This window comes from Geotrypetes seraphini, chromosome 2, assembly GCF_902459505.1.
Source record: "Geotrypetes seraphini chromosome 2, aGeoSer1.1, whole genome shotgun sequence".
In the NCBI taxonomy this organism is placed as follows: Eukaryota; Metazoa; Chordata; class Amphibia; order Gymnophiona; family Dermophiidae; genus Geotrypetes; species Geotrypetes seraphini.
This window is the reverse complement of record NC_047085.1, coordinates 396366791-396393562: the sequence shown is the minus strand read 5'-3', so window position 1 is coordinate 396393562 and position 26772 is coordinate 396366791. Positions and strand designations below refer to the sequence as shown.

At 43.8% G+C, this 26772-nt stretch overlaps 1 long non-coding RNA gene across 2 annotated transcripts in view; it reads left to right on the top strand.

Annotated features, from left to right (window-relative positions):
- Window positions 1–26772, top strand: part of LOC117354073 — a 48729-nt gene that overhangs the window by 3842 nt on the left and 18115 nt on the right. The window contains exon 2 of one of the 2 annotated variants that reach the window (XR_004538106.1): window positions 19412–19564. The exons of the other annotated variant lie outside the window; for it this stretch is intronic. This is a non-coding gene — a long non-coding RNA (uncharacterized LOC117354073). The remainder of the gene's footprint in view (window positions 1–19411; window positions 19565–26772) is intronic. 2 annotated transcript variants of the gene reach the window in all.

Here is a 26772-nt window from a genome sequence, read left to right as displayed (position 1 = left end):
GTAGGCACCTAATTTTTTTTTTACAGGATACTGGCATAACAGCTTAACTACGTGCTTAAATGTTAGGCGTCAGACACAGAGCCAGTGTGTTAGCACCTAATACCACCGATACATGTGTAATTTATAACCATCTATAAGTTACACGTATAAACTTACACATGTAACTTACACATGTATAAGTTACACATGCAAGTTACACAGGATCCTGTGCTTTTGATGGGGAAAGAGTGTAAGGAATTGATGTTTCCTGCCTTATAGGTGATGAGGGGTATTGAATCCAGATAGATACAGCCCTTCCTGGTGTCAGAATTGCAGGATCCTAGTACATCCTGACATATCTTGCCTATTCTGTGCTTCTGATGGGGAAGGAATGCAGGGAATGGATGTTTCCTGCCTTATAGGTGGTGAAGGGTGCTGAATCCAGGGGGATACAGCCCTTCCTGGGGTCAGAATTGCAGGATCCTGCTGGATCCTGGATATCCTGCAGCATTCTGCACATCCTTCAGGATCCTGGCAGGTCCTCTGCTTTTGATAGGGAAGGAGTGCATGGAATGGATGTTTCCTCACTTATAGGTTGTAAAAGATACAGAATCTAGGTGTATGCAACCCTTTTTTGGGTCAGAATTGCAGGATTCTGGAAGATCCTGCTGGATACTAGCAGATCCAATGCTTTTGATGGGGGAAGTTGTACAGAATATTGTGGCAGGGCCGGGCCGATTGGACGTGTCCAGGGCCAATACCCTAAGCCACCTTGACCTTGACCGAGCGAAAGCGAGGTATAGGGAGCTGGGAAGGACTGCAATAAAGTTCAACAATAATGCAAAACACCTGTGTGCCACAAAAGAAATCTTTATTTCACATCAGTGCATGTAACTCAGGTTAGTAGCAATTAAAAATTAGTTTCCAAAAATACCAGCAAACAATAGTTCCTTGCATACAAATACAAACAACAATCCATTTGTTTCCTTTATTTGGCTTGTTGCCATCCACTGGCTTCTATTTCAGGCCCTCTCTGAGGCTCTCAGGCCTAGAACTGCCACACTGGGCTAGGCCTTTCTCGGTCCAGCCACTGTTTGCCACCTGGCTTGTTTAAACAGATTCTGCTATGACTTCTTGTAAGTCCTTTCACTGGGGAAAAGTTCACCTTGGAGTTTCATTAGCCAAAATACCCCCAGAGGTGTTGGGATCTAAGAACATAAGAAGTTGCCACCCCTGGGTCAGACCAGAGGTCTATCGCGCCCAGCGGTCCGCTCCCGCAGCGGCCCATCAGGTCTGTGACCTGTGAAGTGGTTCCTGACCATTTCTGTAACCTACCTCTACATCTATTTGTAACCCTCAATCCCCTCATCCTTTAGGAACCTATCTAAACCTTCCTTGAAACCCTGTAGTGTGCTCTGGCCTATCACAACCTCCGGAAGCGCGTTCCATGTGTCCACCACCCTCTGGATAAAAAAGAACTTCCTCGCATTTGTTCTAAACCTGTCCCCTCTCAATTTCTCCGAGTGACCCCTTGTACTTGTGGTTCCCCACAGTCTGAAGAATCTGTCCCTGTCCACCTTCTCTATGCCCCTCAGGATTTTGAAGGTTTCTATCATGTCTCCGCTTTTCCAGGGAGAACAGCCCCAGCATTTTCAACCTGTCAGCGTATGAAAAGTTTTCCATTCCATTTACCAGTTTAGTTGCTCTCCTCTGGACCCCCTCAAGTACTGCCATGTCCTTCTTGAGGTACGGCGACCAGTACTGGACACAGTACTCCAGATGTGGGCGCACCATTGCACGAAATAGCGGCATGATGATTTCCTTCATCCTGGTCGTGATACCCTTTTTAATGATACCCAACATTCTGTTCGCTTTCTTTGAGGCTGTCACACATTGTGCTGATACTTTCAATGTTGTGTCCACCATCACCCCCAGGTCTCTTTCAAGGTTGCTCACCCCTAGCAGTGATCCTCCCATTTTGTAGCTGAACATCGGGTTCTTTTTCCCTACATGCATGACCTTGCATTTCTCTATGTTAAAACTCATCTGCCACTTTTTTGCCCACTCTTCCAGTCTCGTTAGGTCTCTTTGCAGGTCTTCGCAGTCTTCCATGTTTCTAACCCTGCTGCAGAGTTTGGTGTCATCAGCAAATTTAATAACCTCACATTTTGTCCCTGCCTCCAGGTTGTTGATAAATATATTGAACAGGAGCGGTCCCAGCACCGACCCCTGTGGAACTCCACTCATGACCCATTGCCAGTCTGAGTAATGGCCCTTTACTCCAACTCTCTGTTTCCTGCCTGCCAGCCAGTGTTTGATCCATCGGTGGACATCCCCCAGCACCCCGTGGCTCCACAGCTTCCTAAGCAGTCTTTCGTGAGGTACCTTGTCGAAGGCCTTTTGGAAGTCAAGGTAAATGATGTCTATGGATTCCCCTTTATCCAACTGGCTGTTTAAGTGTTCCCTCTAAGCTGAGCAGGTGTCCTCCAGCTGCATTGCTACCACTAGGGGGTGGAATATTTTCAGTCGCTAAGGACAGGTATGTTCCCTGGAGTCCTGCAGAACTTGCCTGTCCCTCACAATTGAAAAATGTGACAGTAAAACAGCACCCTCTATTGGTGAGACTGTGGGTGGAGGACTCCTGCTCAGCTTAGAGGGAACAGTTATTTAGCCCTGTAGATTTTGGTGTACAAAAATCACAACCAAGAATTCCAACCACTAGAATCTGAATAAAGTGTTCCCCAGTGTCCTGTGGCCAGCAGTGCCTTAGGTAACCAATTTTCATGCACTGCCCTAAACAGCATCATAGGAAAAACAAACTCAGTTCTGCTTGGATTTAGGCTGTGCAGTTTTCCCTGCAAGTTCCATACAAGTGGCAAAAAAAAAACCCTCTTTCAGCCAGAGGTTTTAAATAATACAGCCTGAATCATTTACCAACAATTTTCCTCTTGACAAACTCCAAACTTTTCCTACTGTTCCTCAGTCCCACTCCATTAAATCAGGGTCAGTAGCGTATGGAAAATCCTCACTCATTTCTTTTATACTCTGAGCTTCATTCATTTCTATATCATTTTCATTTATGAATGAGTCCTCAACAAAATCCTCCCAATCTTGAGTCCTTCCTGCCCTTCTGGAGTATAAGGCTCTGGTGCACTTTTGTTTCCTGACAGAGAAGGTCTGGTTCCCTTCTCTCTCCCTGCTGGGTTCCTCCTTTGTGGCTCAATGTGTGACTGCCTGCAACTAGGAACCCCACCCTTTTCTCTCTTAGTGGCTAACTGCCTGTGCTGGAGTGTAGGTGTGTCCTTAGTTCTGGCTAATTCTGAGCTCTGGTGCTTGTTGAGATGGCTCAAACCAGTTCTGGATTTGATAGGCACTGAAGCTATTCTAGTCCTGGCTTTAGTAATTCTCTGCCCTTGGCCTGATGGGATTTGTAGTCCTGTTACCTTGCTTTTCAATTGTCGCTTAGAAAAAGATAAACATGCATGAGGGGTCTCTACCTCCTTCTATGCATTGCTCTGCAAAGGCATTTTCTTTCTTGGCAGTGCCCTAGGCGGAATTTTAGGTTTATCTACTGTTTTCTCCTGGGAAAATTTCCTACTTTGCTCATCAGTTCTGGGGCACTGCATGGATTCCTTTGCCTTCACAGGGGGTTCCCTGTGACAATATGGATGTTTCCTGCCACTGTCCCCCTCACCCCTTCACTTCACTTTGTCTACTATTTATTTTGCTTCTTTCTGGAACATATTGATTGTATTTTATGCTTCTTTCAGTCCCCCACAATCACTTCCTGCAGCAGCTTCCACTATCTTGCCTACCATTTAGGTCTATTACTTGAACCAATTGTCTTGACTCATTTTCTGTCATTCTGCAGGAATTCCCGTCCCCTTATGCTGACATCATTGGTCCTTCTCTGCCAATCCCACCCACAGAAGAAAAGTACTGCATCATAGGGGGCAGGACATTACAGAGACGGGTGAAAGAGCATGGGGATTCCCTACTGAAAGACAGCCTTCTGCTGTCATAAAAGAGCTTTCCATTCTTAAGGCGGTCTGCCCTAGATCCTGGAGATCTTGAGAATCCTGGAAATCCTGGTTTTACCCAGACCCCACGTTAGCATGTGCACACATACAAACCTACTTGTGCATACATGCAGTATAAACAAACACACAGACATACCTCTCCACATGAATAAATATAATTCTGGTGCACAGAGCATACGAGTGAGTTAACTCCTTTAACCGGGAGCTGTGCAGAAGGCATCATCTACAATTTTTTCTGTTCCGCCTCCTTCCTTGGTAGGCTGTACTGACTCTCTTCAGTTTTTCCTTCTGCAAGTAAAGTGTCTTTCTGGTTTGCTTAGAGTATGTATTTTATTATTTGAGGGGTGGTTTAATCCGAATCTGGAGGCTTTTAGTGCGCAAAAGGATCCCAGTAGCCTAGGGCATCTTTGCCTGGGAAAAGACACAGACTCAGCAGCAGTCTGCAGCTAACAGGGCAACCTGTCAGGGAATCTGTTTAGCCAGCCTGAATTTCTATTTATGGAGCTTGGGGTTCATTCCCCTGGAAGCTGGGCTTGCCCCTGATTGATCAGGCGCTTGAACACAGGCTATTTGGCTCATGGCTGTCTGGGACGGGCTTTAGAATGTGCCGGCTGTATTCCCATGCTGTAATAAGTGGATCTATGGAGGTCTGAGGTCTCAGTCTGATTTCGGTCCAACTGGCAGCCCAAAGATCACATTGTTGTGGACCCTTTCATATGTTTGTTTGAGGCTGTGGTTTTCTCCAGATTCTAGCTGCAGTGTGAGCTGAAGTAGGCAATAAGTACTAGTACAGCACAGTGAGTACCGTATTTCCCCATATATAGGCTGCGGCCTATATATGGGTTTTACAAGCCGGCACAGTGGGTGAAGCTTGCAAAACTGGGGCGACTTAAACAGTTTTAAAAAAATCATCTCCCCCCGCCTTTTACCTCCTGAAATCGCGGCCAGCGTTGCAGGACAGGAGAGATCTTTTCGTTTTCTAGCCCAGCCCCGCGCTGCTTCCTGCATGCCTTTACAGTCAGTTCTCGTGAGTCTCGCGAGGCCCGAAGTCAAAGGCACGCAGGAAGCAGGACTAGTATAATTGGACAGGGGGAACTTGATAAATGAATCCACACTTCACCAGTTCTCAATAACTCAGTCCAGGACAGAAATGGGGTTCTGAACTAAAAGATTAGTTTTTTAAAAAAGTTGTCTTGAGACGCAAAATAACTATTATCAGAGAGCAAAAATTAACTAAGACACATGAAGGGCAATTCTATAACTGGGCGCCTGATTGGAATCTATTCTGTAAAGGAAGGTAGGCACCTAATTTTTTTTTTTTTTACAGGATACTAGCTTAACAGCTTAAATATGTGCTTAAATGTTAGGTGTCAGACACAGAGCCAGTGTACATGTGTAATTTTTAACCGTGTTCGCATCGTTTGTAAAAGCAAACATAAAGCAGCTCTATTTTTAAAAAAACCTCCATAATACTAAGTTAAATAGAGCCTATTACAGTAGATGGGCTAATTCAGGTACTCCTGGATGAAGATTCAAGCTGCTTCTCTTGAATTTAATATAAAGATATGAACATGCCAAACATTTCAATATGTTTGAATATCTCTTGGGTCACTGTTGGGTCCTTCATTGTAAAGACCTCCAATTTTGACTCAGACCCCCTTCAAACACCCTTAGAAAGACAGGGATCGACAAGTTGTACCAATCAGAAACAGCTGAGCCCACTGCTCCGTTCCCTTTTTCCTTTAATGCCTGCAATTGGGTGCATGCCAAAAGCAGCAGATCCTGTTGATAATCTCACAAGATCATCAATAGAACATCCTGCCCACACGGTTTTGATGCGCACCCGTATGCAGGTAGTATGGGAGCCAGGGAAGGGAGCGGTGGGAAATGGAGAGACAGCTTTCCACAGCATAAAATAGTTGGTAATATCTAATATAGTATCTGCTTTAAGTCTGTAGCAGATATAAGGGGTCAGTGGGAAGGAAGAAAGATACTGGGGGAAGAAAAAAAGAAAGGCAGGGGTCAGGTTCTAATGGAGGGGGGGAGATACAGGGAGAACATAAGAATTGCCTTACTGGGTCAGACCAATCCAGGCCACTAGTACCTGGCCAAAACCCAAGGTGTAGCAATATTCCATGTTTCCGATACAGGGCAAGCAGTGGCTTCCCCCATGTCTTTCTCAATAACAAACTATGGACTTTTCCTCCAGGAACTTTTCCAAATTGTACATTATACAACAAGTATACAAACTTGAAGAGGATTTGCAAAATAAAGTCCAACAAAGTAAATGTAGTTGATTTAACATGGTTTGGTATTGGTTCCGGATTTATACAAATGATTCAAACCTTGTATAGTTCCCCTTTTGCTAGATTATATATTCATAATATATTTTCAGAGCGTTTTCATCTGGAGAGGGGAATTAGACAAGGATGTCCATTATCTCCTTTGCTGTTTGATATTGTTCTGGAACCCTTGCTTTTTGGCCATTTGGGGGAGGATGGGCTGGAGAGGGCTTCAGTGGCTGGGAGGGTGTAGATGGGATGGAGATTTCGGCAGTTGGAACTCAAGCACAGTACTGGGTAGAGCTTTGGATTCTTGCCCAGAAATAGCTAACAAAAAAAAAATTTCAATTGAATCACTTGAGGAGCGAAAGGAGTTTCTTGTTTAGAACATATTTTGGGGGATGATGGGGAGCTGTTGACCTGTGCAGATTTGCTAGCTAAGGTGGGGGAGACCTGGGGCACACAGTTCGCGTGTCATCAAGTGGAGCACTATGTGGGATCCCTCGACAGAGCACAATTGCGCTTACATATGGGGGCCAGACTGCGGGAACTGTTTGCTTGGGAGGGGGGGGGGGTGTCCCTCTCGGTGTCTAGCATTCATGCTAGTTTGCAAGAGTTACAACCAGCCAAGGATTACCAGAACATCCGGGGTAAATGGGAGGGGGAATTGCAAATTAATTTGGGACATTGGGATGTAGTCCGTACCTTGAGGGTGACACCTAAGGTTAGCCCGTGTGCTTGGTTGAGGGAAACGCAATATAGGGTGACATTACATGCCTATTACACTTGTACTCCATGAAGGAAGTGACATTAAAAACCTGCACGGCAGAGGGCTTTTCATGTGTTTTCTTTCACATGCTACTCCGATTGATACATGCTACTCCGATCGATACATTCTATATGGGAGGGGGTTTGGGGTTCTACTCCCTGCCCTTTTTACCTGCTGCCTGAACTTTCAACTGCTACGTTAAGAGAGAAAAGCTGCAGAGCTTAGCAGTGTCCACATTTGGCCCTGCACACTTCACGTGACTGACGCGAAGCCTTTCCTCCGACATCGGAGGAAGACTTCTGGGCCAGCTACATGTGGCGTGCTGAAGGCAGGAAAAAAAGAAGACGAGCCTCTCGGCTCGAGCTGCCTCCAACCCCGTGGGATCCCCAAGACCGCGAGGGGTGTCCCTAGGGGATCCCCGTGACCCGAGGGGGCATCCCCACGGGATCCCCATGACCCGAAGGGAGAACCCGCAGGATTTCTATGGTCCCAGTTCCCATGCAGCTCTCTACTCTGGACCCTTTCAAGTAGTACCATGTCCTTCTTCATGTACGGCAACCAGTGCTGGACGCAGTATTCCAGGTGGGGGCATACCATGGCCCGGTACAGTGGCATGATAACCTTCTCCGATCTGCTCGTGATCCCCTTCTTAATCATTCCTAACATTCTGTTCACCCTTTTTGCAGCAGCCGCACATTGTGCGGACGGCTGCATCGACTTGTCGACCAGTACTCCCAGGTCTCTTTTCGGGGGGGGGTCTCTCCGAGTACAGCACCAGACATCCTGTATTCGTGTATAAGATTTTTGTTACCAATATGTATCACCTTACACTTATCCACGTTAAACCTCATTTGCCATGTCACGGCCCATTTCTCAAGTGTGTTTATGTCACGTTGCAGGTCATTGCAATCCTTCTGCATCTTCACCACTCTGAATAACTTCGTATCGTCCGCAAATTTAATCACTTCACTCATCATACCAATTTCCAGGTTGTTTATAAATATGTTGAAGAGCATGGGTCAAAGCATTGAATCCTGCGACCTCCACTTGTGACAGCTTTTCCAGTCCAAGTATTGTCCATTTACCCCCACTCTCAGTTTCCTATCCGCCAACCAGTTTTTAATCCACATGAATATTTCTCCCTCAATTCCATGGCTCACAATTTTTTGAAGTAGTCGTTCATGTGGGATCTTGTTGAACTCCTTCTGAAAATCCAGATATACAATGTCGACCGGTTCGCCATTGTCTATCTGCTTGTTTACTCCCTCGAAGAAGTGCAACAAGTTCGTCGAGCAAGATCTTCCCTTGCTGAAGCCGTGCTGACTGGTCCTCATCAGATTGTGCCAACAAGGTGATCAATGATGTGGTTCTTTATCAGCACCTCTACCATCTTTCCTGGTACTGAGGTCAGACTCACCAGTCTGTAGTTTCCAGGATCTCCCCTTGAACCTTTCTTGAAAATCGGCGTGACATTCGCCACTTTCCAGTCTGCTAGAATCTTTCCCGATTTGATAGATTGGCTATTAGTTGAAGCAGTTCAGCTATAGCCCCTTTCAGTTCCTTGATTACCCTCAGATGGATGCCATCCGGTCCCAGGGATTTATCATTTTTAAGCCTATCAATCTGCCTGTATACCTCTTCTAGGCTGACCGTCAATCCTGTCAGATGGTGAGGATTGTGTTCCACTTAAAAAATCATCTTTCTGTGATTCCTGGCTGCAGGTGTCCTGAACCGACAAGCTGGCCGGAGCCAGTGGACTGCATGTGGGCGCCGCCAGGGTTAAATAGCTATAAATATATTCTTTATTGATTTAAATTCTTTATTGATAATTTATTGTTGTATGCTCAACACTGAAAAAAATGCTTTTTCTTCATCGTTCCAGTTGTCATAGTCTTGTTTCTTGGGGGTATTCACTACACTGTCTGCGTGTTTTTGTTGCTAATTTGCAGTTGCTTATTCTGTGTTGTGGTCAGTTTGGGTGACCGGGGTATGGTATTTCTACTAGCATATATTTTCTGTATGGAGATCTTTAGCAGCTTTCATAGGAGGTGTACTAGGGTTTCAGGGCATAATATTTGCAGTTCTGCCTAGTCATAAATAAGATTCCTGCTGTTTCGCTCCTAGGGATTTTAGTATGGTAAGATTTTGCCATCAAAAATCCTATGCGTGCTGCAAGGTCACCAGCTGCTCCCAGTTAAGAGCCATGTGCAAGAGAAACAGGCAGCCCAGCAGCAAGAGTGAAATTAATAGAGTCGTTCTGCCAGGTCTCCTAGGGTTTGTTAAAGTTAATGCTCCTTAAAAGTAAACTATACTGGGGGCCTAAGCATACTATGAGTTAAACTGCTTTAAGTGTGAGCAGGGCTGCATTGAGCTCAAACTACTGATTACTTGCTTTGCAGTTTCATGAGCACTGTATGTTTTCCCTATGAGCTATTGGCTCAGAATATTCACTACCAGAGAAAGGATGTTGTGCTTGATGGACCATTGGTCTAACTAAGATAGGTACTTCATAAGAACATAAGAGTTGCCCAAAGGTCCATCTAGCCCAGTATCCTAGTTGTGGACAGAGTCTCAAAAAGTAGCATGATTCCATGTTGTTTATCCTAAGAGATAAGCAGTAGCTTTCTTCAGGTCTACCATAATAACAGTTTATGGACTCTACCTCCAGAAATTTGTCTAAGCTGTTTTCAAACCCAGCCTAATTAACTGCTTTTACCATTTGCTCCAGCAATGAGTTCCAGAGTAGAGAATGACACAGGGACAAATTTCTCCCCATCCCCGAGGGAACACATTTTCCCATCCCATTCCTGCGAGTTCTTTTCCTGTCCCTGCCCCATTCCTGCAAGCTCTATCCTCATCTGCACAAGCCTCAAACACTTTAAAATCATAAGTGTTCGAGGCTTGTGCGGTTAAGGCAGAGCTTACAGGAATGGGGCAGGGACAGCAACAAAAGTCACGGGGGCGGGACGGGGAAATTGAGTTCCTGTGGGGACGGGAACAAATTTGTCCCCTTGTCATTCTCTATTCCAGAGCTTAACTACAGGCTGATTGAAAAATTATTTTCTCCTATTTGTACTGAATGTGTTACACATAACTTCATGGAGTGCCCCTATTTATATGTTTTGAAAGAGTGAACAATCAGTTTATGTTAACTCTTTCTATTCCATTCAGAATTTTGCAGACCTCTATCATATCGAAGTTTATTCACGTTTGATATGCTACTCAACAGAAACCTTTTGGGAAGTCTACATTCATCAGATTTGTAGGAAAAGAAACATAATTATAGCTATGATAGAGGAAAAGGTGAGGAAGGAGGAGAGAGCAAAGGAGGAAAGGGGATTTTTTTTTATTTTTATTTTTTTTTTTACTATTCTGGATATCTCAGCCATCTCTTCCCTAAGGTGAAGTGCCCCAAACTCTTAAACATTTCCTCATATGGAAAGTTGTTCCATTCCCTTAATCATTTTAGTCACTTTTCTCTGCATTTTTTTTCCAATTCTGCCATTTCTCTTTTGAGATGCAACAGCCAGAATTGAACAAAATACCAGTACTTCAGATGAGGTCGCACCATAGAATAATACAGAGATATTGCCAGAAGGGGCATTTTTAGAAAATGTCTAAGTAAACACCAAAAAGTACAAACAGTACGAAAGGAAGTGGGAACGGACAATGAACACTCCACTGAAGATCACTGATGGAAAACCAACTTGTTTCTTTCTTAAAAGGATACAAGCTGGTTGGTTTGACATCAGTGATCTTCAGTGGAGTGTTCATTGTCCGTTCCCACTTAAAAATGTCTAAGCCAGAATTGGAACTTTTAGCTCATTATGCCTTGAAAAATGCCCATTTTAGAACCATTTTTCAACAGGAAAAATGTCTGGATTTCCCTTTTTTAAAAATGGCTTTAAGATGGACATAATTGCATAGAAGACATCTAAAAAGAAGAGCCATCTTCCAAAGTGAAAAACAGGAAAGGGCGTAAAGGCTTTTGCAAGGAGCAGTAATTTACAGGCTCTGTGTCACATTTAAAATCATGCATGCTAAATTAAGATTTATTGATGTAATTTTATTTTTAAACAATGCAATTCAGCCTGAAGCTTCAGAAACAAGTAATATAAATGATCTGTTACTCTTTCTTGTTCAAGATATTTTATTTCTGGGCTTGGCCGCTATCACCAATATACAACAAACGCAGTAAATCAGGATATTATACAGCCTGTGACTAGCAAGCAATGCTCCAAGAAAGGTGTGGGCACCGTCCCGCCCCCGTGACTTTTGTCGCTGTCCCTGCCCCATTCCTGTAAGCTCTGCCTTAACCGCACAAGCCTCGAACACTTATGATTTTAAAGTGTTTGAGGCTTGTGCAGATGAGGATAGAGCTTGCAGGAATGGGGCAGGGACAGGAAAAGAACTCGCAGGAATGGGATGGGAAAATGTGTTCCCGCGGGGATGGGGAGAAATTTGTCCCTGTGTCATTCTCTACTCTGGAACTCATTGCTGGAGCAAATGGTAAAAGCAGTTAATTAGGCTGGGTTTGAAAACAGCTTAGACAAATTTCTGGAGGTAGAGTCCATAAACTGTTATTATGGTCCTGCTGGAGCTAAAATTCATTGCTTTCCATGCGTAGTCTGATGTACCAGATCCTAAATCCAGGGTACAGTGTTCCAACTTGGGGCCCCTTTTACAAAGTCACAGTAGCGATCCCCCCTCCATAGGACTTGAGAGGGTGAGACAGCGAGGAAAGGGGGGAAACATGTATAGTGGGGCTAGAGAGGAGGGGGAGAGTGTGTGTGTGACTGGCGGGGAGAAGGATAAGAATAGAGAGAGAATGTATGTTTGGGGCTAGAGCTCAGAAAGGAAGACTGGGTGAGTAGGGTCAAATAATGAGGACAAAGATGATAGAACAAGAGGAATGGACAGGCTCCTAAAGTGAATTTCACGAGGTATCAGCTAGTTAACCCTGCGATATGCCAGTCAAGCACCTGCACCTTCTATCCCATCTCATTTTTATTATCTAGCATTTCATAATCTTATTTTGGGCATTCTGCCCCCACACATTGCTAACTCCAATGTAGACCATACAGCCTACAAACCCCAGAGCCCTGCTTAGGCTTGCTTATTGCTCTGTATACCGTCAGCAGTTTACACACAGAAAACAATCAAGAGAACGTCAGCCAACCAGGGAATAAGGATTGATGATATCCTGCCACTTTTATGGATCTGGTTTGCAGAAAATTCTGTCCTGACTGCCTTTCAGATGCTGATTCCTCGAGACTTTTATTACAGGCCTTGGCCAAACTGTCGAAATAATCCCCATTATCACCTTTAAACTATGATTCCAGCTTGGCAGAAACATTAATCTTTGCTTATTTGCTTTGCAAGAACAGCAAAAAGCACAGCAAAACTGTCACCTATTCCCCAGCTCTTATACTACGGTCTGCAGATAACCTGCCACAATTATTCATAATGTGAGAAATATGGTTCTATTTAAGCATTATAAATAAGTGAAATAACTTCAAATTCAGACTTGCCTTCATTTTGCAAAGCCTTCCAAAATATTTCTTCCAGGTATATTGGTAATAATTTTCTGTCAGTTTATCTTCAGATGGAATAAACAGATTATATTATGTAGCATAATTTTTGCTCCTGGGCAGTAAGTGCAATTTCACAATTGCTCTTGCCTAAAAAGTATAGAAAATGTCTGTTATTTCCATAAAACTTTCCTTTTATGAAGAGAATAGTCAAATTTTGCAATTTAGATTTAAAACATGAAAACGCCAAATTTTCATCTTTTCATTCTTATAAAGTCAAAAAAGCAACATATGAATCACAAGAATTATTGAGTGATATTTAACAAAGATTATATTAATAAAGAAAATTAACATGTATTTATATTGACGTTATACAAAGATGGCCACAGAAGATATAGAAGTGAGTAGTTTTTGAGATTTGTGATTATAAGTGACTGTCACAAATCTGCCCCCAGATGTAGTCTCCCATCACGTTCTCATTATATTGTCCTTGGTAGCGGCGTTCAAAGTCCAGTATATCCCATTGGAAGTGCTCACCTTGCTCCTCTGAATATGCGCCCATGTTCTCTTTGAATGTCTCAAGATGAGCATCAACAACATGGACTTTGACAGACATCCTATAGCTCATTTTACTGTAATTCTTCATCAGATTGTCAACCAGCTCCATATAGTTTTCAGCCTTATGATTGCAAAAAAGGCCCCCAACCCCTGCAACAAAGCTGTTCCAAGCTGTTTTCTTCTTCCTAGTTAGCTCCATGAGAAATTCATTGCACTCCAGGATCTTCTTTATGTGTGATCTGACGAAGACATCAGTTTTGACCTTTGCCTCAGACAGATTATGGAAGATGTCTTGAAGGAACTTGAAGGCTGCCAACTCCTTATCTAGATTGCTGACAAATTGTTTAATTAGGCCCAATTTGATGTGCAGTGGTGGCTTCAGCATCTTCTAGGAGTCCACCAGTGGTTCCCATTTAACATTGTTTCTCCCCAAAGAGTACACAGTCTGCAAAGGTCAGTCCTGCCTTTGGTAGTGCGCCTTTGTGTCTCTGCTATACCATAGGCAGAAGTAGCAGGGAAACTTGGTAAAACCACATTGGGAAATTCATTAGGAATGCCACCATTTTGAAGTCTCTGATGACCACCCAGCCATACTCATCATACTTCAAGTCACCTAGTAAGGTCTTGATGCTGTTGTAGTCCTCTGAGGTACCCTGAGTGTGCCAGTGGAAGAGATGGATACTTGTTCTCATTATGGAGCAGCACGGCTTTGATGTTACTGTCAATGAAGAGATGCCACTCTTTCGGGTTACCGGCAATTCCATTTGCCTCAAACAGTCTGGTCACATTGTGACAGAAGCAAAGCCATCTTGATGGGTGAAGAAGGTTGAAAAAGCTTGGTGATGCTTCCTCTAATTTGTGACTTGTATATTGTCATCCAACATGTTCCAGTGCTTAAGTCTAGATGTCAATAGGGCCCCTAAGTTTACTTAGCTTGGAATCTGTCTGGAATGTTCTGCAAAAAAAGTAAATTTCAAAATATCAATGTCCTAGTCACAAAAGCAAAGTTTGAGGGGAATGATAGCCATTTTCTATATTTTTGTGGCATATATGCAGTTAAGAAAGAGCACTTATTACCCAGGAATAAAAAAAAAATTGTTACATAATAGTTTTGAACTATTTCCTGCTTAGTTATTTTTGGTCTTTCCATGGAAGTTAACATGTGTCTGTAATGGGGCTAATGTACTAAAGTAGGGCTACTCAATTTGGTCCTCAAGGTCCACAGGTAGGCCAGTTTTTCAGGATATTCACAATGAATATGCATGAGAGAGATTTGCATGCCGAGAAGGAAGTGCATGCAAAACTCTCTCATGCATATTCACTGTGGATATCCTGAAAACTTGGCCTGCCTGTAGTCTTTGAGGACTGGAATTGAGTAGCTCTGTACTAAAGTTTGCTATTGAAGAGGCCCCTGTTAGCTTATATGGAGCACAAATTTGATACATGAGATATTTCACTTCCTATTTAATAAAGAGTTTAGGGGCAATTCTAGAACTGGGCATCACACATTTGGCACCTACATGCAGCGTGCTGAGTGCCAATTCTATAATGGCATTTGCGACCCCAGATTCCATTACAGAATGCTAGCAGAAGCTGGCCTTTATGCACCTACAATTAGATGTGACTGCTTATACCATGTCGATAGCAGGCATAAGTGCAAGTGCATAAATGCGACACTTTAGCATGTAATATATAGTATTCTATAAGTTATGCTCCCAAATGCTGGGAACACTCTTGCCCTATCCTTGCATCTACTTCTATGCATGCCCTCGTGCGGAAATGAAGGGAGAGTGCACTAACCAGCAGACCTGTAACAGAAGCCGGTTAAAGAATCCTGCTTTTAGGTGAAGGACTGGCTCCTCCTTCTCCTAAAAGGTCTTGTTTTGGGCGTTTGGGACTTGGGCGAATTTTTGGTCAGGAATGTGTTATAAGGATACACCTAGTGGCGATCTGGGCGATTAAACTGCTGAACGTAGAGGTAGGCCATTCTAAAAAAAAAAAAAAACAATTAATTTTGGATGTTTTTTTGAGAATGGACATTTCCCTGCTGCCTACTTTCTGCGCCTAGGGACTTAGGCCAAAAGGGGACTTAGATGTTTCTTTTGATTATGCCCCTGCACGTCTTTCTCCACCCTTAAACACGCCAGTTTTGGTGTTAGGCACCAATAGGTACCATGCGATATGTGCCTATGTTTTGTAGACTCGCTCCTAAGACGATTGGTGCCTATCTCCCAATTAAATATTTTTTTCAATTATGAGCTTGTTCAAGCTCATTATTGAAGCCAATTTACTATTAAATTAGGTGCCTATTTATTTAGGCAGCTAGCTTTAGGCACCTTTTAGAGAATTTCCCCCTTTGTGTTGATACATATTCAAAAGGAGAAAATAATTGTTAAATTATACTTGATTTCATCCATGGTTTTGTGGGTGGATATACTTTGTTTCCCCTTCTTTACAGAGGTAATGGTACCAAAACTACTGTACCCAACAGAAATTGTGGCATTGGCAGAACTGAATGGTACCATGAGGTCTTTACAGTGTTGCAGCCTCATGCTTGCTGCAGGGGCTAGAAAATATACTTCTAGCAATCCAAGACTTCAATTAGGCCCCTAGGCTTGCAGTTATAGAGGTATAGTTAGACCACCCACAGATCTCTCCTTATATCAGCGTCTCGAGAAATTCTGATCCTAAACGTTTTCAATGCATTGCTCTGTTATGAAAGCCATTTTTGGATTTACTTAATCTTCTTATTATCAGTTTAAAAAGCACAAAAGAATTATCTTAATTCAACATAGGAGGCTTGTTGATAGCTACATATATATCAGTAATTATCTCAAACCTATCAACACACCATGGTAGAGCTTGAAGGCAATAGAATAGAAGTTGTAAAGGATTTCAATTTCCTGGGCTCTTTTGTAAACAAAGAAGCAACTAGTAGGGAGGAAATACTCTGCAGAATAGCACTTGGTCACTCTTCAATGAAGGCTTTTGACAAAGTATTCAAAGGCAAGGAGGTAACACTCCAAGCGAAGATCGGACTTGTCCACGCACTCATTTTCTCAGTGCCTCCTACTAGCAATGCAATATATTGTTTCATCAAAGCTCAATGTACTTCATTTCATTTAATGATATATTTATATTTCACAGTGGTTAGTGTAGCTGGATTTAAAAAAGGTTTGGACAAGCTCCTGGAGGAAACGTCCATAGTCTGCTATTGAGACAGAAATGGGAGAAGACAAATTTGTGTGTGCTTCTGACGCTTGCCTTGGGATCGATAACATAGAAAGTTTCTACTATTTGGGTTTCTGCACGGCACTTGTGACTTGGATTGGGCAGTGTAGAAACAGGATACTGGGTTAGATGAACCATTGGTCTGACCCAATATGGTTATTCTTAATGTTCTATGATATTTGGTATGAAAATGAGAGCAAAAAGTCAGATTTCTGCAAATAGCAATAAATTACTACTTATAATGACTGGAGTTGCCATTCAGCAGATCACATTTAATTGGAAGGATTGGAGGAGATTAAATTACAACTTCTGGTGGAACTCTTTATGCCATATATATAAAATGGAAAGGTTTATTGCAGTACAGCGGGGTTATTTTAAGAAGTTTCAGGATGTGTGGAAACCATTAACAAAGTATTGTAAAGATTAATTTAAAATTGGTTTCCTTATATTTATTTGTAAATTTAAGGTGCAGGGAAGGGGGGGATTTTATTATTACATGTTTTATATGAGAATGGAATGTATGGGAGGGAGGGTTGGGATAGGGATGGGGAGAAGAATTTGTGAGATGTGTCATTGATTATTTCTAAGTGATATATTTATTGTTTATGTGATTGAATATATTTTAACACTTAATGTAATCTTGAAAATGAATAAAGAATATTAAAAAAATAAAATAAAATAAATTTCAATGTTTTCCATGTATCAAATAAAATACTATTGTCCTTAAAAAAAAAAAAATGTTCTTAAACATGCCATATGGGCAAGGCAAATTTAGTTAGTTAGGTGCCATCAACTCGTGCCTGAGTCCTAGTGACTTGATGAATTACAGATCTAAAAAGAGATCGGTTTTCTGCTAATCCAGTAAGCACCTCCAGCTTTACCCCCATGGTTGTTTTCAACGTGTCCAGCCATCTGATTGTAGGTTGCCCTCTTCGCCTGGTTCCTTCGATCTTCCCAAACATAATGTCCTTCACCAATGATCTTTCTCTTCTGACAGTGTGACCAAACTATGACAGTTGTAACTTCATTTGGGCTTTGTGACATAACCGGTGTGATCTCTTCCAGAATCGATGTTAGTTCTTCTGGCGGTCCACAGCACGCCTAAAATCCTTCTCCAGCACCAAAGCTCAAATGAGTTAATCTTCTTTCTGTCTTGTTTCCTTAGTGTCCAGCTTTTGCATCTGTAATTGACCACTGAGAAAATGAGTGCGTGGACAAGTCTGATCTTCATTTGTAGTGTTATTTCCTTGCCTTTGAATAGTTTGTCAAGTGCCTTCATTAAAGAGCGACCCAGTGCTATTCTGTGAAGTATTTCTTCCCTGCTAGTTGCTTCTTTGTTTACTAAAGAGCCCAGGAGATTGAAATCTTGTTACAACTTCTATTCCAGTGTTTTTCAACCGCTGTTCCGCGGCACACTAGTGTGCCGCGAGATGTTGCCTGGTGTGCCGTACGGTCAGGGCCGCCATCAGGGCAGTACCACCAGTCTAGGGAGAGGGGCGGTCCGCCCCACGTGGACAGGAGAGAGCTGGACGGGGGACCCGCGGAGTTCAATACATCTCGAGCCGCGAGGCTCGTCTTCTGTTCCTGCCTGCCCTGCAGCTAACATATAGCCGATCGCAAGCGTTCCCCGATGTCAGCGCTGACGTTGGAGGGAGGGCTTAAGCAAAGCCTGCCCTCCGACGTCAGCGCTGACGTCGGAGAATACTTCCGTTCGGCTATTTGTGCGCGGCAGGGCAGGCAGGAAGCAGAAGACAAGCCTCGCGGCTTGAGCTTCGTTTTGCTGAGAAAGTTGCAAAGATGGGCTGGGAGACAAACACGGAACACAAAAGGGGGGAGGGAGTGCGTTTTGGACACAAGGCATGAACTTGGGAGAGAGGAAGGGAGGGAAAGAGATGCTGAGGTGGGGGAGGGAATGCGTTTTTGGACACATAAGAAATGGACTTGGGAGAGAGGAAGGGAGGGAAAGAGATGCTGAGGTGGGGGAGGGAATGGGTTTTTGGACACAGAAGGCATGGACTTGGGAGAGAGGAAGGGAGGGAAAGAGATGCTGAGGTGGGGGAGGGAATGCGTTTTTGGACACAGAAGAAATGGACTTGGGAGAGAGGAAGGGAGGGAAAGAGATGCTGAGGTGGGGGAGGGAATGCGTTTTTGGACACAGAAGAAATGGACTTGGGAGAGAGGAAGGGAGGGAAAGAGATGCTGAGGTGGGGGAGGGAATGAGTGTTTGGACACAGAAGGCATGGACTTTGGAGAGAGGAAGGGAGGGAAAGAGATGGTTGTGTACACGGGGAATAGAAGAAAGGAGAATTTTTGGTCATAGGGAGGGAGTGAGGTACAGATAGTGGCATACCAGGGTGGGGGGGGGCGGTCTGCCCCACCCCGGGTTTACGTCCCAAGGGGGTGCACAGCTGGCCACCCTCCAGTGTTGTCCCTAGGCCGGCAAACTGCGGCTCTTTAGCCACTTGAGTGCCACCGCCGCCATTGGGAACAGGCCGGCGCCAAGTTCTCCCTGCTTTTCCCTGTGGGGCTGGCCAACTCTTGCCACTCGCGTCAATTCTGACGTCGGAGAGGACGTTCTGGGCCAGCCAATCGCTGCCTGGCTGACCTAGAACGTCCTCTCCGACTTTAGAATTGACGACGGGTGGCGAGAGTTGGTCGGCCCTGCGGGGAAGAGAAGCAGGGAGAACTCGGTGCCGGCCTGTTCCCGATGGCGGCAGTGGCAGCCTATTCCCCAGTGGTGGTGGCAGCATTATAAAATACTTTCTTTGTGTTTATTTGATTCCTATATATTTATATATAGTCAATATAGGCACAGTTAAATTTTTTAACTTTTTCTAATGGTGGTGTGCCTCGTGATTTTTTTCATGAAACAAGTGTGCCTTTGCCCAAAAAAGGTTGAAAAACACTGTTCTATTCTATCACCTTCAAGCTCAAAATCTTCATCATTTTCCGTGTTCATGATTTTCGTCTTATGTTTAGTTCTAATCCCATGTTATAACTTTCGGCTTTGAATTTTCTCAGTAGATACAGCATGTCATCTTTGCTGCTGGTGATGAGCATTGTATCATTTGCATAGCACAGGTTGTTTATATTTCGGCCACCAACTTGGAAACCAACGCTCTCTTCTTCCAAGTTTGCTTTTCTGAAAACGGCTTTGCCGTAAAGGTTGAACAGGTAAGATGACAAGATGCATCCTTGCCTAATGCCATATTTTATTGGAAACCAATCAGTGTTGCCATATTCTGTTCTCACTGCAGCTTCTTGAATTTCATAGAGGCTCTTCTTTATCAGCTGAGTTATGTGTTTGGGTATTTCCATTTGTGCTAGAGCAGTGTTCTTCAACCTTTTTACACCTATGGACCGGTGAAAATAAAAGAATCATTTTGTGGACTGGCACTGGTCTGCGGACCGACGGTTGAAGAACACTGATATAATCTTATTAACAACACATAATGGTTAATTAAAATACACAAAGCACACTGTATGCTTCTCAACATTCATTCCTACCAGAACACAGATTAACCTCTATGCATATACGGGACCAAAAACTAAAAGTACTAATATATACAAACAAACCCTAAGATGCAAGACTCTGCATGCAGAACAACCCCAGAGGAAAAGAAACAAATGCATTTCTTCCTGAACAGTGCAAAATATATGAAACATTTCAATCCTCTGAAGCAACCCGCTGTACTCTGTAACACCTCTGGACATGTTCAGAAATCCTCTTTTGTAATCCGCCTTGAACCGCAAGGTAATGGAAGAATAAAAATCACTAATGTAATGTAATATAGACAGCAGATGTAAATTCCCAAAATTGACACACTTCAATCACTAAATTGAAAATAAAATCATTCCTCCTCCCTTTGTTGTCTCCCTCCCTCCAAGCTCTGCCTCAATTAGGTGCCTCCCTCTAGAGCAGGGGTGCCCACACTTTTTGGGCTTGCGAGCTACTTTTAAAATGACCAAGTCAAAATGATCTACCAACAATAAAATTTAAAAAAACACAACGCACACTGTACGCATAGAAAATGTTAATTACCATTCCTATTCCAGGGTTTTTCAAAGAGGTCAAAGCAGATGACTCTATGCACTATCACCTCAGTAACAACCATACAAAAATAGACAAATATACCCCCTCCCTTTTTACTAAACCACAATAGCAGTTTTTAGAGCGCAGGGAGCTGCGCTGAATGCCCAGCGCTGCTCTCGACGTCATAGGCTCCCTGCGCTAAAAAACTCTATTGCGGTTTAGTAAAAGGGGACCTTAGTGTAAAATATAGACAGCAGATATAAATTGAGACACATTTTCGATCACTAAATTTAAAATAAAATCATTTTTCCTACCTTGTCTGGTGATTTCATGAGTCTCTGGTTGCACTTTCTTCTTCTGACTGTGCATACAATCTTTCTTCCCTTCTTTTAGTCTGTATGCTTCCTCTCCTCCACACCTCATTCCCTCCCCCAACTTTTCCTTCCTCTCCCCTGCCCTTTCTTTCTCTCTGCCTCCCTTTCCTTTTTTTCTGTTTCTCTTCTTTCCTTCTGTCTCCCTGCCTGCCCTTTTTCTTTCTTTCTTTCTCCCTGCCCTCCCCCAAGACACTGCCACTGCCATCGGGGACCCAAACTGCCATCGGGGACCAGGACCCAAACCGCCACCAATAACACGCCCAAAAGCCGCCGCCGCCCCAACCTCTCCCTGCTTCGGCCGACCAGCATCGCGAGGAACTGTTGGGGGAAATGCTGCCGGGTCCTGCCTTCGCGGAAACAGAAAGTAGGCAGGACCCGGCAGCAAGAAGAGGAAATGCTTCATTTACTTGTCTCCCGCCTTAGCCCGTAGCGAACGCTTGCTTCAGGGCTCTCAACATGTGCGTGCCGGCTTCCCTTCTCTCCCCCCCCCCCCGGACATAACTTCCGGTTTCGGAGGGAAGAGAAGGTAAGCCGGAACGCACACGTTAGAGCCACGGAGCATAAGTTCGCTACGGGCTAAAATCTCCAAGCCGGTTTTTTGGGTATTTTTTTAAAATGTTCAGCAGCGGCAGATGACAGCTGGGTGGACCACCCAGCTAAAAGGCCCTAGGGAGAATACTGGAGAGGAAGGCTGATCGGCCCGTAGATCAGGACGGCAACACGAGTGCGATCGACTCGAGTTGCCTTCCTGAGCTACTGGTCGATCGCGATCGACGCGTTGGGCACCCCTGCTCTAGAGGGTGTCTTACCTTCTGGCCTGCTCCCGCCTAGCTGTTTTATGCTGCCTGTGGTGAGATGCACATTTTCATTGCCGCCCCTGGTGTTATCTTCTGGCCGGCTCCCTCTTCCTCATTGCTGTAGTGCACAAAGCCACATGTGGCGTCTCTTCGCACATCCCACGCCTCATCCAGAAGCTTTCCCTCTGATTGCTGCAAAGTCAGAGAGAAGGCTTCTGGTTCAGGCACAAGACGCTATCCGCTCTTACCACAACCTCTGGCAATGCATTCCAGAGTTTAACTAGTCTCTGAGTGAAAAAATATTTCCTCCTATTGGTTTTAAAAGTATTTCCCTGTATATGCATTACTATTTCTCTTCTTGCACTTGGATTATTTGTTGATTTAGTTGCTTGTTGTATTATACAAATACCAATATAGGGCTAGATTCACTAACCACCTATTCTGTCTCTGATTCATTCCCGATTGCATGCAGGCTGACAAATTCACAAAAGGCCTGCATGCAAATTGGGATGATTGTTGACAAGCCCCCCCCCCCCCCACCCACGGCACGGATCGCTAGAGAGCGAACCTGGAGAATGCGCAGACCCTGACTGTAGTGACAGGAGAAGCAGCCTCATGTCACTTCTGTTAGGGCTTCTGCCAACTTTTTGTATTTTTAATCGGGCAGATAGTTTGCATGTATTACACACGCAAAATAACTGCTTGGTTAAAAAAAGAAATAAAAAAGTCCTCCCCACCAAGTGCCTCCTCCCTCCCCAAACCCCTAAAAATGCCCCCCCCCCCCACCGATGCACCCCCTGTGCCGATGCCCCACAAAAGGCAGGAGGGATACCAACTCCGGCCCACCTCCCTCCCTGTAGCTAAGCTATAGGCCAGCCAGTGGGCAGGGCCTGGCCCACCCCCTCCCCATTCCTTTCAAATCATTGGGAGCAGGAGGGGTGCTCGGTCCCTCCTACTCCTCCAGCCTCCTGCGCAGCAATGACAGCCTTAGGCCATGCCCCGATGCATCATCTGATGCACGGGAGGGGCCTTAGGCCCTGATTGGCTGAGGAGCCTCAGGCTCCTCCCTTGGGAGGGTCCTGTGGTGCCTCAGCCAATCAGGGACTTGCTTAGGGAGGAGTCTAAAGAAGTCTCTGGCCAAAAACATGGCCAATCAGAGACTTCCTTAGACTCTTTCCTAAGGAAGTCCCTGATTGGCTGAGGCGCCCCAGGCTCCTCCCAAGCGAGGAGCCCGAGGTGCCTCAGCCAATCAGGGCCTTAGGCCCCTCCCTGTGCATCAGATGATGCATCAGGGCGTGGCCTAAGACCATCATTGCTGCACAGGAGGGCTGGAAGAGAAAGAGGGATCAAGTACCCCTCCTGCTCCCAACGATTTAAAAGGTACCGGGAGGGGGTGGGCCAGGCCCAGCCAATCGGTGGCTAGGCTGGAGGAGCAGGAGAGATCAAGCACCCCTCCTGCTCCCAATGATTTAAAAGGTACGGGGAGGGGGTGGGCTGGCCCAGAGCTTAGCAACAGGGAGGGAGGTGGGCCGGGCTGGGCCCGACCAGGAGGCGTTTGAGAAGGCAGGAGGGAGTTGGCATCCCTCCTGCCTTTTGTAGGGCATTGGCGCGGAGGGGTGGCATCGCAGGGGGGCATTGGCACGGGGAGGCAGGGATCAGTGTGGGAGGGGCATCAGCGGGGGGGGCGGGTTAAAACCACGGGCTGGCAATTTTTACAGAATATATAAAACAGGAAGAATTCCTTTTTTAATGTACTCTGCAAAAGTGCATTGCCAGCCCATGGTTGTAACAATAAATCATTTTTATTGAACATGAGAAAATACAAATACTGTAATATGAAAAGTGGATATACATATACAGTAAAACCTTGGATTGCAAGTAACTTGGTTTGCAAGTGTTTTGCAAGACCAGCAAAACATTTTATTAAATTTTAACTTGATATACAAGCAATGTCTTGCAATACAAGTACATACAGTATACACGAGTCACATCATCACAACTGAGCCGATGGTTCTTCTCTCTCTGACGCTGCAGGAGTGTAGTGCTTGTTCTAAATGAGCGAGGTCTTGCAATACAAGTACGTATAGTATTTTGTATTAAAGATTTTGGGTTGTGAAACAAATCGTCTGAGTTTTCATTATTTCCTATGGGGAAATTTGCTTTGATATATGAGTGCTTTGGATTACAAGCATGCTTCCAGAACAAATTATGCTCACAAACCAAGGTTTTACTGTATATCTATCTTCTATCTATATCTATATATATAAAATCGGAGGTATGTATGTGTGTATGTATGTATGTGTGTATGTGCCGCGATCACGCAAAAACGGCTTGACCGATTTGAACGAAACTTGGTATGCAGATCCCTCACTACCTGGGGTGATATGTTCTGGGGGTCTCGCGGCCCACCTGCACACGTGGGCGGAGCTACAAACAGAAAATCAGATTTCACCCTTTCATGTCAATGGAAAAAATGTAAAAAGCTGCCATTCTCACAGTAATTCAAAAACGGCTTGACCGATTTGAACGAAACTTGGTATGCAGATCCCTCACTACCTGGGGTGATATGTTCTGGGGGTCTCGCGGCCCACCTGCACATGTGGGCGGAGCTACAAACAGAAAATCAGATTTCACCCATTCATGTCAATGGAAAAAATGTAAAAAGCTGCCATTCTCACAGTAATTCCAACTATAAAACACTTTCTATGACACTATAACCACTAGGGACATCGTTTCTATTCTATCACGGACACCATACATATAGAGTTTGTATGTTCTAACTGTGTTTGTAACTGTTTCCTTCATGCACCCCAGTTCATAATGTTATTACATTACATGAGTACTCATATGCTGAACTAGGAACACAGGTTCCATTCTGAACCGGGGAAAAACTGCATGGAGTTTCTTTTCAACCTGAGTTTCCACATATTGAGTTGTTTAAATCAATACTGAAACTTTTGGATGCCACTTATTCCAACAGATCTTCCTTTTCAGTTTAAGAGATTGCTAATTCCAGTGAGACTTGCATTCTCACAATCAACAAATCACAGGGACAGACTTTTACATACTGTGGAGTGGATTTAAGATCCCCCTGTTTTTCCCATGGACAACTCTATGTTGCTTGCTCAAGGGTGGGTTCACCCAAGAATTTATATGTTCTTGCTCCTGAAGGTGAAACTAAAAATGTTGTTTATAATCAAGTTTTGTGTTAGTTGTATTGTATTCATTTTGTCAAATATTTCACATTATAATTTGAATATTGTACTTTTTATAAAGCTGTAAAAAAATAATTTCATTCACCACTATAAAGTATCTTTATTTGAATCCATTTACAGTGTTATTGCTATAATTAAATACCCGTGCAACGCTGGGGCATCAGCTAGTACAATTATATAAATAAACAGTCAATAATAAATTGAAACAATTTCAGTCTTACAAACCCATTGATCACCACCCACCCAACCACCCAACTTCCCGATTATATAAGCATATGAATATCCTATATAATAATACCCTTAGCGCTCATGCGCACTTCAATTTTCGTGGCTCCGTGCGTCTGTAGCTCCGTGGCCGGCAGAGAAATTGTAAAGCATGCGGCACATGCATATTAGGCACATGACGATTTGCTTTGAGTGGCGGTTTAACCTAATCCAGCAACGGTTACTGTGTGCCAGTTGCCCTTCCCAACACAACGTGTGATTAAAAAAAAAAAAAAAAAAAAAAGGTAGGATGGGGCACAATAATTGACAGGGAGAGAGATTGAAAGAAAAAAAAAACCAGACGGGACACTGACAGACTGACACACTGAAAGAGAGGTAGGTGGGAATGAAAGACACACACAGAAGGACAGGGGGCCAAACAGACAGCAGACAAGGAGAGAGACAGCAAAAAAAGAAAGACAGACAGAAAGCGGCCGAGAGAGAAAGAAAGAAAGACACACACATCTATTCTAGCACCCGTTAATGTAACGGGCTTAAAGACTAGTAAGAATTATAAATAAATAAAAAATAGTTATGATTATAAGTAGAACTATCTATCTATTCTTCCAGGATTACATATTTAATTTTAAAATATATATATATACAAAAATAAATAAATTAATTAAGGTCTACATAAGCCTTTGGTTTTAAAGGGCAGGAGAGTCGGTAAGAAGTGAAGCGATTGGTCCTCAGCAGTCACTTCACTTCGGATCGTCAAGCCCAATGGGTCTTCCTTCTTCAGTTTAGTGAATCGTGCCCCTGCCTGCTCTGCATGCCATTTCCCCTACTTTGCATGCATGGATCGGAAGCGGATCACAGGAGAGGTTAGTGAATCGGGTCGGAGGGAAATCGGGTCACAAAGGGGTCGCAAACCGATTGGTACACGATCGGTTTGCTTTGTGAATCTAGCCCATACTGTTTGAACTAAAAGAAAAAAGAATTTCCCTGTAATGAGGCACAAAACATTAATTAGCAGCATCAAAATGAGAAGCGTCCTTTCAAAATTATAAAATGAGGATTAGTCATTTACCCAATGTTATTATTTAAAGTTTGTATTGTTTTGTCTCTCATTGAATGTATTTTAAATTGTTCATCGCTTAGAATTTGATTAAGCGATTAATCAAGAGAAATATTAAACTTGAAACTTGATTTACACTAACTGAAACCTGGTATAAATCCTTGCACATAAATTAGGCATGTTATTGTTGTTGTTAAGGGAAATCGATATGGATTTGACAATGCTGTGTCGATGATGTTTACGGTTCTGTATCTACCGCTAAGCTGACTGAAGACAGACCTCAAACACCCAAGTGTTTAATCTTCCTCAATAAGTTTTCTATAGCTGTGGCTCTAAACCCAGTCCCTCGGACCTGCCTAGCTAGTCTGATTTTCAGGACATCTGCAATGAATATGCATGAGAAGTATTTGCATTAAAAAAGGAGACAGCATCCATTTTTATTATGGATAACCTGAACACCTGACTGGTCAGGCAGTCACCAAGGACTGGGCTGTGAACTGTTCTGTAGTACACTTCTCCCTCCGTATTCGCTGTGATAGGAGATTAACAGACCCGCGAATACAGAAAACCCGCGAATAACTTTTTCATACATTATTCGCCGTTTTCTTTTAAAAGCCATCGTGAATAGGGTGAAACCGCGAATAACATGGTGGGGAGACCTGGCCTGTTCCTGAAGGAGAG